Here is a 13645-nt window from a genome sequence, read left to right as displayed (position 1 = left end):
TTAAGACTTGCGAGATGTATTACACTACGTGCGCGTGAATATTTTATCTACAATTGAAACTAAAAAGCACGATGAGTTATAATGAAAAATTACTGTAACCTTGACAAGAAAAATTTTACTCTAATAACCGGTTGCTTTTTTTAATATCATCATATCAGTTAAGTAATTAGTTTGACGTTGAGTGCACGTGCATAGTGGTAATCAATTTAATTGAAATGAAAAACTGAATTTTTTCTCTGTTCTGTATCTTAAACTTTGACATCAGTTGATTTGAAAATTTCTGGTTTAAAAATAATTCTCTTTTCTAAAATATTAACATTGTTGAGAACTTTTCAAAAAATAACTAACTTTACTATTAAAGATAATCCGCAACCAAAAACGAAGAGAATTTCATTTTCTTTTCTATGCAAAAAAAATATATATAAAAAGCCAACATGTGTAAAAACTAAAGTACCTAGTTTATTTGAAATTTGTTGAGTAATCGCCATTAAATTTTGAAAAGATTATTTTTCGAAATAATTATTCGGTTTAAAATTCATTAACCAAATCAAATCTAAAAAAAATATAGGCACACCCAAAAGTTCAAAATATTATATCGAGTGTTTTTACAAGTTAGATTAATAAAAAGAAGGTCACAAATAAGATATGATTTGTTTCTATTTTGTAATCTAATCAGTTCCAATATTTTTAACAATGTTTGTTATATAACTTCTAACCAAAAATTATTTATTCTTATTCTTATTTAGGTTATTCTTATGCCTTATTAGACCAAACTAATATTATCACTAGAAGTTCTGCAATCCTTATTTCAATTTTTAATATGTATTTTTTTTATTAAGTGAACTTTGTTAAAACCAATAATTAAAATTTAATAAACACAATAAACAAACACGCAGACTCGTATCAAAATTTGTTTTGGCACTTACCTTTCTGTATATTATGTATTTTATAAGAACTTGCGATTCCACCTTTTAATTTAAATGACAAAATATAACTAAAGCGCTTTGCTTATCATGGCGGTGGAAATTGTTAAAACTTTATCAACAGTCATTACATTAAAAATTTCAAGGTTCAGGTTGAACTCTGCACATTATTACAAAATGTGAATAAAAAATAAACGAGTCAGGTATAATTCGTGCCTAATTTTCCTGAACCTCACGTGTCTCGAGGACACTACTGCTACAATTTAATGTTACAATTTTAAATTAATCCGAAGACAATCGTCCAGTTTCAGACACGAGACGAAAATTTTTGAGTGGTGTAAGATTGCGACGGCCTCCTTGAGCGCAATTGAAATATCCTAGAGAGGAAATGTTAACGGGAGGGAGAAAATGAAGAACAATTTAATAATAATGTAGTTAAAAATCGTATGATCCGTAACTAAAATAAATTTTGTCGAAAGATGAAACCAATTGATTAATTTAAATTTGAACTTTGTCCCTTGTTAACTTAGTGCAATTTTAACACTACGCAATTTTAGACCTATTATTCTCGTCGGCGGTTCCGAGCATACCAAAGGACATGGTGTGAACAAATATTTTATGTTTTATGTCAATACAATTTCCAGTTTCATTGCTAATGTCAACTAATCACTATAAAAAAATATGTTGCTTGAAAATTGTTCATTCAGTTGAACAATGTGAGTGTGTTACCTCACTAATTAATTTGTAAACACTTCATTATTACCTGTTAATACATTATTGTTTTCAACTTTTTTCTTAATTTAAATTCTATAATACATTTACATTAGAATGCAAAGCTTGATATAAATATAAATGACAAAAGTTTATTTATTGTCAATTGAGTCTCGTGAATCGGATGACTACTTTAAGCATAACACTTAACGCAGTGTAGGCCAAGGCTTTAGTAAAAGTGTCACTCAAATATACAGGCTCTTTTTTAAATGCTAGTACAAAAAAAGACTGGTAATAGGTGAGGATGAGTAGAACTCATACACAAAAAATTATCTAATAAAAGTCTTCGTTTTCGAGATAAAAATAAATTAAATTTTGGTTAAAATTGTCAGTACGCTGCTAAATTAAAGATAACTAAAAACGTAATTGGGGTTGGCAAGCAGCAATAATAATTTTGTTGTATTTTTGTTTATGTAGCATTGTCGGGTTGTTATGGTTTACTATTTTTTGCTATTGTTGCGTCTGTGGCGTAGACAGGGTTAGTTTATCCCTACCGTTTTAAATTAAAAAAAAAATGTTTACTGGTGTAAGAGAATTTTAAAAACGCAACAGAAAAACTACCTCTTCCACCCCAAACACGTGGCTCATAAATTATGTTCTGAAAGGTCCTTGACTCGGGGGTGATTTTTAACAGTTCCACAGGCGAGAGAGTCAGTGTGGGCTTGGCAGCTGAAACCGACGGGCTGTCCAAGGTACGAGTACGGGAGTGACGGCAGGTGAATAATTGTGATCCGGAAATGGTGTAGTGAATAGAGATACGGTTACCAGGTGTGTTGGTAACTGGGTGATAGCAGGTTTGGGCAACCTGGGCTATAGATCAGTACCTTAATGCGTAAAACCTCCCTATACCATGGTATGATTCCTGAGCACCGGATGTCCGGGTGGGGCACCTTTGGCTCATGACACGGCTAGGCCGTTGACCGGGCGCGTTTCGTAGAGACGGCTGGTGGTGGCAACCAAATGCACCGATCATACGTGCTTGATTAAAAGGTTATGAGGTCATCCCGGTCCCCAGGTACTGAGGGGGCATAGTAACGTATGGAAGTGGGTTGTAGGCTCATACTCTGGCCGTGGCGGTCTTCCTCTGTGGAGACTGCGGGCGGGCTGTGCACCCCAAACTGCACACGGGGCTATTACAGGTGCTACTAGAACATCCAACGCAATCCCGGAACGTAGCGCTCTGAAGACGACGCCCGTGGTTCGAGCCCCTCATCATGATAGAAGCTAGGGGGAGGAATCCCCCGGGTGAGTCACTGTATGACCTTGATTCGCGACAGATGTGTCAGGTGTTTATCATTTACATGTTTGTACCGTCCCATTGAGCAAACCCGAGTCCGGACCTGTGCTTTACCCTTTGAATGACTGAATGAGGTGGAGGTGAGTCCGATTGTAGATTAGCGTATGACTGTAGCTGAGATTGTCTAATTTAATGTGTACCGATGAGTCTGATCGATGAATTATCAAATATTGAGGGATAACGCCCTTGGGCAAAAATCAAGTCTTACACTGGACTCTTTAGAATCTCCATATGACTCAGTTTTTTTTGCACTAGTATTTAAAAAACACTCTGTATGTGATATTAATTTGCAAAAGGGTCAGTTGGAAACTTTTACTGTTTTTAAGTTTTACCTACAAACAATATTATTTCCAGATGTTATTTTTTTCGATTCTTTTAACATTAATAAATTAAATATGTTTTAATGTTTTAAAAGATTGCAAATTTTGTTTACAAGTATGCACCACATTATACACATCTGTAAGCCATGAATTCAAATAATGGAATAGAACAGAGAAGAAACTAAATATGTACTGTAAGTATGCACAAATGTAGTTCTAGGCTTTGCGTCCACCTACTCTTCAATCATAAATCAAAGTAATCTTTTTCTTGAGTTAAATTTGAGTTAAATCTGGTTTAGTCTTGTCACTGCGATATTTTATTTTAACAAGCACATAAAGTATTTGACAATTATTTCTTAATACATAGGTACTTACATATTTTACCTTTATCACAGCAATGATTCGTGACTACATGAAATAACTGAAACTATTTGCTAGGGATTTTAGTAAAAAAAATTTTGAAATTTTTTTTCTCAATAAAACGTTTGTTTGACTTGAATTTTTAAAACCAATTTTAGTACTCTATATTTTTAACTACTACGTTTCCAGGTTGTTCGTCCTCAATAACCGTATTTAGACTTTAAAGGACCATAAAGCAATAAAAACCAGATGGACGTATTTTGGAAAAAAAAAACACTTTGCACCATTAATATCCGTCTTGGGCCCTGTATTCATTTTATTTTCACGTCACAAATAGACATCGTCAGCATCAGCATCGACTAGAATTGATTGCAAGCGAGGGGTATTGTGATTTGTATTTTGTGTAAAAAAGTATATTTCAAAGGTACCTAAACCTATATAAGTGGTATTTATAATATTGTAAAAGTTTGCAGCGTAATTCAATTTATTTAAATTTTGCCTTATCAATTGATTATTTTATTTAAATGAAATCTAATCAATAATAAATATTCTTAAATTTGAATTTTAAATATTAATTGTAGATGTCAGAAAATTTTGAATATGAAGCTAATGATGAACCAATAAATACCTCTAAAGATAATTTTAAATTTCTCTTTTTTTGCTCACTCAAGTTTATTTTGTTAAACGAGAATAATGAAATATTTAAAATTATCCATAACGTCAACGCATTAAAACAATGAAAAGAGGAAAAAATTGTACAGATTTGCATTTAAAATTGAGTAAAGATTAAAATGATATCGATGGCATTATCTTGTTGTTAAATTAGAGGTATAAACGATTGTTCAAGTTTATCGAGTTTTTCTCCCGATTTCCGGGCAAGTCCAAAGCCTTTTGCTCCTCATTTTCAACAGTTTCGAGGCGACGACAGTGACCATGCACCGACAGAGGGCCAATCATTCTTTCGAAATAGTTGTTGTTTCAACAAAAGAATAAACAATAACGTAACAATACCTATCTCCTCACGACTTATTAAACTTCATAATTATATCAAAATAATTTTTTGTTCGACACTGTCAGAATTTGAAGTTTTCTCCTATGTGAACGGATTTTGATAAATGTCACAATTTGTCAAAACGAAACGTCAAGCTAATTTTAAAGGTTTTAAGCGATTTGGAGCCTTTAAGGGGCTCGTCGAACAAAAAAACGTTGTATTCAACTCGTTCGTGTGTAAATTAGGCCTTTTTTGGTACTCGTGGGCCTTTAAAACGCTCGTTTCACTCGCGTTTTAAAATGGTCCACGCGTGCCAGAAAAGGCCCAATTTACACAGAAACTCGTCAAATAAACTACTATTAATGACACTTTTTCAAACATTGTGGTTGTTGTTTTAGAATATCCTACACTACACACTACACCTCTAGTATCAGTGGCTTCGGGGAAAGGAGTTTTTCCGAACTCAAATTAATTTAAAATAATTTATTTAATTACTTACGATCAAGCATATCACAAGAGCGTTTAACTGATTTATCAATGATATCTATAGAAAGTGAAATTATGGATAGTTTAGACCATGGCCTACTAAATCTGAACTGCGCTGCGCTTATTACGGCCGTAACAAACTAGCTGAATGATTGATTCGGCTAACCTCAAAAAATCTACCCTTAACTAGCGCCATCTCTTTAAAGATATTAAACTACAAATCAACTAAATTGCCACAATAATTTAAATTTCCTTGAATTTCATCAAGGTTGAAGTACTAACATGGGAAAATAGTGCGTTGCATGTGGAGAAAATAACAACAGTTATTTTCAAATTCCCAGCAACCTCCAAACCAAATCCAAAATTGATAAAATTATAAAAAAAAACTAAATGAAACATTTCACTGTAATACATGTTTCTTCTTTATTATCTACAGCAACTCCAGGACCCTTGTTACGATTAGTTTGGCTTCAAGACCGTGGGGTCGGTAAATTTGTGGGGCTTTTAAAAGACTTGGCTAATATTGCCACACAAGTTTTATCATATTTAATTCCAAAAAATCCTTGTCAACCACTGGTTACTACTTTGCATCCACATTTAATACAGAATTCCATATTTACCTGTGATAAACACAAAGATAAAATTTGTAAAGTTATTATCCAATTAGTAGTGAAACCAATTTTAAACATTTGTTTATAAAAAAAAAAACAGATTACATAAAAACGAAATCCATTCAGAATAAACTCACAAGTAGGAAGGTTCTAAAATTATAAACTTACGAGAAAGGTATTGTCTTCCTGCAGATAGATAGTTTTACTTTTAATTTTTCTACTGTGCTCTATCCATTTTCAGATTTTGCAATTCCATTTTTATATATAAATATTATGTTTCATAATTTGATTATTGTAATTATTAGGTATTCTTAGGTTCATGAAACGTATTCGTGAAAATTTATTTCGCGTCAAAATGACAAAATAGAAAGTGTTAACCTAACAAAATAAACACGTTACGTGATTGTGATTGGATAATTTCAATTCAAATTACATTTTTCTTTTCTATTTCGCTAACAGATGGAGTTGGTTAAGGGTGAATTTTTTGAGGTTAGCGGAATCAATTGCTCCATTGAAAATCCGAGCTTTGTTACGGCCGTAATAAGCGCAGCGCAGTTCAGATTTAGTAGGCCATGTTTAGACTTAAATAATTAATCAAGGATTTTGTTTCGTTTAATAATTACATTTAAAATATTATGGAGGATGCATTCCCGAAATTTAAAATTTGATAGGAACCATTGATTTTAAATTAATTGAGATTTTGTGATTTTTGTCGGGAAAGTATAAGGGATTTATTGCTGTAACTTCTGTCCGCAACAAATTTGCGTTCACAATGCCCGCTGTAAAGTATTACAACCAACCATAAATCACAAAAGGTACTTCTGACGAGCCGAGGGTAGTGTTTATTTCAGGACCGGACTTAAAATTTTTTTGTTAATCAGATTCAGATAAAATAAACAAATAGTTGATTTTTAATTTATTTTATTTACATTAGATGTTCAAAATGATGACCTTCCTGTTCGATGCAAAGTCGCAAGCGTCTCTTAAAATTTGCTTGAACGGTAGCCACAACATTCAGATCATTAAATTCGGGGAAGGCGGCAATTAGTCTTTCCCTCATATTATCTCTTGTTGTCGGCCTCTCCCGGAAAACACGTTCTTTGATGGCACCCCATAAGAAAAAATCTGGTGGTGTAAGATCATGTGATCTCGCTCGCCAAGGTATGGGTTCGCCCCTACCAATCCAATGTTCTCCAAACTGGCTGTTCTCCCGGGCTGTTCGACTAAAATGTGGAGGTGCTCCATCTTGTTGGAACCACAACCGAAACCTTTCATTTACTGGGACAATTGCATCTAGCAAATCATTTAGCTCGTCTTGCAAAAAGGTGGTGTATCTCTCACAATTCAATAACCCTTCAAAAAAAAACGGCCCCACAATCCTATTGTTGACAACACCTCCCCAGACATTAAAGGACCAGCGAATTTAGATGTCTTGTTCTCTCATCCAATGCGGATTTTGTATTGCCCAATAGTGTAAATTGTGTTTATTTACCGCACTACTATTTTTCACACAACATTCGTCGGTAAACACAACTCTTTCAAAAAAATGTTCATCATTCCGGATTTTTTCCTCTGCTCATTCGCAAAAAGTCACTCGATTTGCAAAATCTTCACCATGCAACTCTTGGTGTGGTTCCAGATGGTACGGGTGAACTAAACATTTTGTTACAATCAGGTAAATTCTTAAAAGAACAGCAAGCAGGTAAATTTTCAAAATTCAAATAAATCCTTTTTTCTAGTACTTAACAAATCTAATAAACCGAGAAAATACCCTTGAGTAGATATGATTTAAATAGTGGCTACTTAAATTTTCAACTAATCTTGTTTTTACCTGGATTAATAAGCGGGTAAAATAACTAGCTAAATGTAATTCGTTCTTCGATGCTTAGCATTGAATAAGTAAGCAAAACTATTTTAACAATCAGTCACTTTCAAAAATTCAATTCAAAAATAGAAGATTCAAGTACGGGCCTGGATCTTATTACTCATAGCTCAGAACCACTTTTACTGGGGACAGTTGTAAATCAGCCTGACACCAGTTGACGAGGGTTGTCATTTAAGAACTCGGCCATAAATAAAAGTGTTTTGCATGACATTATTTAATATTTCGATTTATTCAATTATTATACCAATCTAAATTCCGTTTTGCATATCATCATAATGTACGCATTACGTAGATGCAGTGGAAGAAAAAAAAAACTGATAGCTTTAATAATTTGATAATAAATTGCTATCAAAATCAACTTTCACATCAATTTTGTTTCCAAAAAAATAATTATGCCATGTTGTAGTATCAAAATTGAAGATCATTTCCTCCAATTTTCATCTTTTTTTGACCATTTTAAATAGGTTAAATTTAAAAAATGCCATACGATGGTCCACCCTGTAGGTATATTACCTTTTAATGCAATAGTCACAGCATTACATTTACCGACATTAAGAGAGAGCCTATTTTCAGAACACGACGAACAAATCATTTCAGGTCATCTGCATAGAGCAAACACGCTGACTTTATAGTCCGAGAGCTGATGACGAATTTGGAGAAGGTATTTTAGGCAATCAGAAATTTAAAAAAATGTACTATTTGAAAGTTAGTGAATCTGGAATCGACAGTCGCTAAGGGCGTTTGCGGTTATTTTACTACTGCGCAGCATATGAAACTTGCAAAAAATGTATCCCAAAAAACATACTTTAGGCAACTTGAAATTATATTGATTTTTTAGTTTAACATTTATAGATTACAGAAATAAAAATGCCAGATTATTTGGACGGTTTTAAAGTACAACCCGACTGCCCCAAAGTCATTTTTTTAGTATACGCAAAAAATATACTTTAGGCAGTCTGAAATTTTTATGGCAGATTTATTAATTGATATTAAAAATATGTGCAAAAGAGCCAGACTAATACGAGGGTTTTAAATAATAACCCGACGCGAATAAACATTTTAAATAAGTGCGACAAAAAAGTCTTATGCGTATACATAGGTACGAGAGAGATAGTTTATCGATGTCTGCCAGCAGTAGCTAAGGAAGCCCTCGGCTCCGATAAAACTGTAACTATTAATATCTGAGAAAAATCATCGAAGAGGTCAACTTTGTTTGTAAAAAGTGCATATTGTTCAGTACTTTACTTATGTTGACAGCTTTTCATCTCCTAATAACGACGTCATCAATATTTTTTTCAATAAGTCCCACTTTTTCCTCCTTTTTCTAATAGATCTTCTCACTACCTAAACACCTAAACTACAGTTCTATCGAATTTATTCCGAACTTTTCGAACTAAACTAATTTTAATATAAAAGCCGTAAATTTACCTATTAATGAAAATTCGAAAAATATTATTTCTAAACATAGCAATTTGTTTCTGTTAATCTAAAATTATTGATTTTTTTTTTCATATGGCTTCAAAAAAAAGGGGAAATAAAATTTGACCTAATGTGAATTGGAAATTTAATTTGTCAATTTATGTCAATTTGTGCCTTGTTTGACAGCAGTATTTCTGACACATACGTTCAGTTTTTTAACCTAAATTCTAAAAGGCCGTTTCAAACTATAAAAATTTAATAAAATTTGACAGAACTTTTTCTGACAGTTCCCGTTTTTTTGAAGCCAACCGTAACTTTAATTCACACAATATTCATTCGCATATTTGAAGCAAAATTTTTAATATTACCTAGGTAATTAATATCACATTTATTTAGATAGAATATCTAAGCAGACATATGTATAAGCCATTGAATTTTCTTAGCAGAAGATAGTGATCAACAGTGTCAAAGGCTTTTCGCAGGTCTGTGTAGATAGTATCTATTTGATACTTCATATTAAAAAACTCACTGACATATTGCACAAAACAGCACAAGTTCGTATTAACAGATCGCCCAGGCAAAAAACCATGCTGTATATTAGATGTGAACTGTTTAGTGTGGTTTAAAATAATATTGTGGAGCACAGTTTCAAAGACCTTAGAAAAATTGCAAAGTAGCGTAACAGGATGATAGTTTTCTACTTCTGATTTTTTGCCTTTTTTATGTATAGGACTTATCAAGGACTTTTTCCACGAGGCAGGATATGTGCTTGTCTTCAGTGAAAGATTGAAGAGAGCGGTCAAAGGATAGGCAAAAGCACTTGCACAATCCCTCAATAAAAACGCTGGAATACCATCAGGACCTGCACTAGATTTATCTTTGACTTTCCGTAGAGCCTTATACACAGCTTCCTCATCGAATTCGTTGATGAAAAGAGTAGGATTCTGCGTTAACATCTCCAAATCAGAAGGTTGAGAAATTACATACGATTTTTGGAAAAAGTCTGCAAAGGCATTTACAATCGACAAAGATCCTGTTAATACTTCATTATCATAGGTCATCGATACGGGAAAGAAACGTTCATTTTTTAAAATGAATGAATGAATGTCTTTCTCGTCGTTGATTACATAATACCATTGTAATACTGTTGTGTCGTGCAGAGGCGAGGCCGGCAGCACCCGAACCGTCTTTCTAACAGCCACCCCCGCAGCAGCCTCCGCCGGTGCAGCCGATGTTCATCTACATTCTACAAACCTAGCGTAACTTCAGTACAACTTCGACAAGCCATTCTAGCGGAATTAAAGAAAAACGACCACTACTGGGAGAACAGACTGAAAAATCAACAAGCCAATCACCAGAAGATCAAGGAGATCATGGACTAGGAGTACAAGAGAGCTGTAACTGATCGCGCGGTTTTTGTCTCCTTTTTAACTGATTGCTTGCAGGTGGATTAAATTAAGGTGACGGAGAAGACAAAGGCGCAGAGTAAAGCGCTGCCGCCCCATCAGGATGCCAAAAAATCGGTTATGCGGTGAGAATTCGAATAAACCCATGAAGCGTGCTAACGTTTGCAGGCCTTTCAGCAATGGGTGGAATAGGAGCTAGTGGCAGAGGGACTACTTATTGAATTTGAAATTATTGTTTTTAGAGAACACTACAGTGTTAAGGTGTGTTATTTGTAAATCTAAATATACAAGTGTCCCAGAACTCGCGCCCCAGAGAAAATAATTCTAAAAATGCAAATGAAGAACAATTAATGGCTTGTACATATAAGAGAGTTGTGATACATCTAAGATCCACCAATTCCAGAAAGGGAACTCTGAGGTGTTAATGTGAATAAAATCGGTTGCTAAGTTTATAAATTGTCACAATTAAATAATGTCAGAATGACATGTCCGCTAAAGTGTCAACATCAACATGTAAAGCTTGTTTGACACGATACTAAATTTTTGAGAAAATTTACTAGTAAATGAGAGAGGACCAATGAATGATCAGGATCTGACAAAGACAGACTATGATCCTGATCGTTCATTGGTCCTGATCGAGAGTCTCTCTCATTTTCTAACAAATTTTCTACAAAATTTAGCATCGTGTCAAACAAGCTTTATGTTAAGGCAGATGTTATTTAAGATATCACACTCGCCATCATCTTAATCAAGTTTTAGTTTGTTAAATAAAATAACAAATGGCGGTTCTGAAAAAAACCTTGTTTATTATAAAGCGTGAACTTAGGTATGTTAAAAAAAAAGGAGAAATGGTATAATGATAACAACAGAAACAACATTGCCAAAAGGAATCACGAAACGAAAAATAAATACAATCAGAGCAAGTGCTCAAAGTGCCCCCCATTTATTTCTTGGAAACTGTATTCCTGTTTGTTTTTTATTTTTTTTTTTTGTCGATGTTCGATGTTTTATTACGAACATCGATAAAATATTGACGTTTGAAAAAGAATACCATCGATGTCAAAATATCGAAGATTGAAATGAAAACATCGATGTTCGGCTAACATCGATGTATATCGCCCATCCCTAAGACATACCACACGATTCCCTAATACACCAGCCCACAAATTTATGAAAAATCTTTCTTGAAATGCTCTTGGAAATAGAGCATGTGGTCATGTGGATTTTTTTCCGCCCGGATGTGCCAATTATGCGCATTAAAGCATCCTTGTCTCCCGAAAGTCGATTAATCAGAAAACAAAATCCGAGAAACAAAATTTGGGGCGTTTTCTTCTAGATTTAAAAGTCATATACAGAATTCCCATCTGGCAGGATAATCTTTTGGCTGCAAATGTTGCACACGCTTATAATGATACGGATGTTGTCTTTCAGTCTTCATCACTCGATTTACAGAAATTTTCGAAATATTTAATTCCTGTGCAACTTCTCTAATGCTTTCGGTACCTTCTTCAAAGGCATATAAAATAGCCTCTTCGTTTTCAACAGTGCGTACCGTCCGGGGAGCCCCACCAGTTTCCTTCCTATTTGGTAAAATGTGGCCTGTCTCGATGGTTCGTGCGCTAGCACTCAGAATCACTTTGTGTTTGGGATGATTCTTGTTAGGAAAGCGTTGGGCATACATCCTTGCCGTTGCCCTAGCATTTAAAATGGTCTTTATTTCCGAGAACGAGGAAGGGGGTGGGATTATGAGGAAAGTCGTGAAGCTGTTAAAAATACATTTTCACTTGCAACATCATAATTATCAAGAGAGTGTTTCATGTCGACACTAGCGCCACTAAGACGTCTACACCTCCTCTCAAATGACATTTTGATGGAACTTTTTTGGTAAAGAAACTTAGTTGGCTTGGACAATAGTCCGCGACTAAACATACATGCTGCCAACGCCGAACTACACGAACTACTCTCTCTACACCAATTACCATATTTCAAAAAAACGTTTCACTTACTTCGCAGTACTCGAGAACTCGTACCAGTTCTTCTTGATCTGTTCATCTTCCAGTTGACTAAATTTTCCATTCTTGACGTCAATGTCAAGCGCTGCTATCAGCAGTTTCTGCGGTGCTTTGGGGGATAGAGTCCTAGCACAGTTATAAAATAAAAGGCCACCTAATTACTTTCGCGGCAATCTTATTCAGTGCATTATTATTCTGAAAAATGTTTTTGAAAGACTAGATTTTCCCATGTCAAACCTTTCGCCAACAGATCTAAAAAAAAATTGGTTTATTATATTTATTTAATTGCTGCAAATAATAAAGCGTCGCTCTTAATTAGTTAATAGGAAAATGTACCGAAACGAATCTAGAGGTGCCAGAAGCCACAATACACATAATAGTCATTGTTTCTGTAAGTCTATTTGGGGTCGTCCAACTGCTGTCTCTTTTTTAATTATGTTTTCAATAATGGGGACAATCTTTTAAAAACTGGAACGGCTGACACGGAAATGCATTTGAAATTGTCCATTGGTTAACCCTGGTACAATCCGTTCAACATATCCGACAATTCTTAAAGGTTTATTTCTTGTGTAACCACTTAAAGTTGACTCAAGTTGCAAAAAACCACTTGTCATTTGCAACAGCGTTTTTTCAATATTTTTAAACCAAATAAAGGCACAAAGGTACTAGAAACTCATAGTTTGGATTGAATATTTTCCATATAAGTACAGTTTTAAAGGAATTTCAAATGACTGATGCCATTAAAGTGCTGTTGCAAAGGCAAAGTGGTTTTTTGCAACTTGAGTCAATATTATATCGTCTGCTTCTCCTTCTTGGTTGCAAAGACACACTTGTCATTTGCAACAGCACTTTTATGGCATTAGTCATTTGAAATTACTTTAAAACTGTACTTATATGGAAAATATTCAATCCACACTATGATTTTCTGGTCCCTTTGCCCCTTTATTTGGTTCAGAAATATTGAAAATATGCTGTTGCAAATGACAAGTGTGTCTTTGCAACCTGTACCCACTTTATAAGTTGACAATGTTGGCATTTACAAAAACAAAAAACGCGCGTTCACCCAATTCCGTTCATAATTCCGGAATCCGGAGTGACACTGCAGTCACGTGACATTCCCCACGCCACGCTCTACCTTCGCCCATATTTAATGAACGCGCTCCT

The 13645-nt window shown here is 34.4% G+C and overlaps 1 long non-coding RNA gene across 1 annotated transcript; it reads left to right on the top strand.

Annotated features, from left to right (window-relative positions):
- The first annotated feature begins 7769 nt into the window (after nt 1–7769).
- LOC138125066 (uncharacterized) lies at nt 7770–10770 on the top strand. Its single transcript, XR_011157334.1, has 2 exons — nt 7770–10460; nt 10509–10770. It is a non-coding gene; the product is annotated as an uncharacterized lncRNA (long non-coding RNA).
- The last annotated feature ends 2875 nt before the right edge of the window (nt 10771–13645 follow it).

This window comes from Tenebrio molitor, chromosome 2, assembly GCF_963966145.1.
Source record: "Tenebrio molitor chromosome 2, icTenMoli1.1, whole genome shotgun sequence".
Classification (NCBI taxonomy): Eukaryota; Metazoa; Arthropoda; class Insecta; order Coleoptera; family Tenebrionidae; genus Tenebrio; species Tenebrio molitor.
The sequence above is the reverse complement of the archived record's forward strand: the minus strand, read 5'-3'. Positions and strand labels throughout refer to the sequence as shown.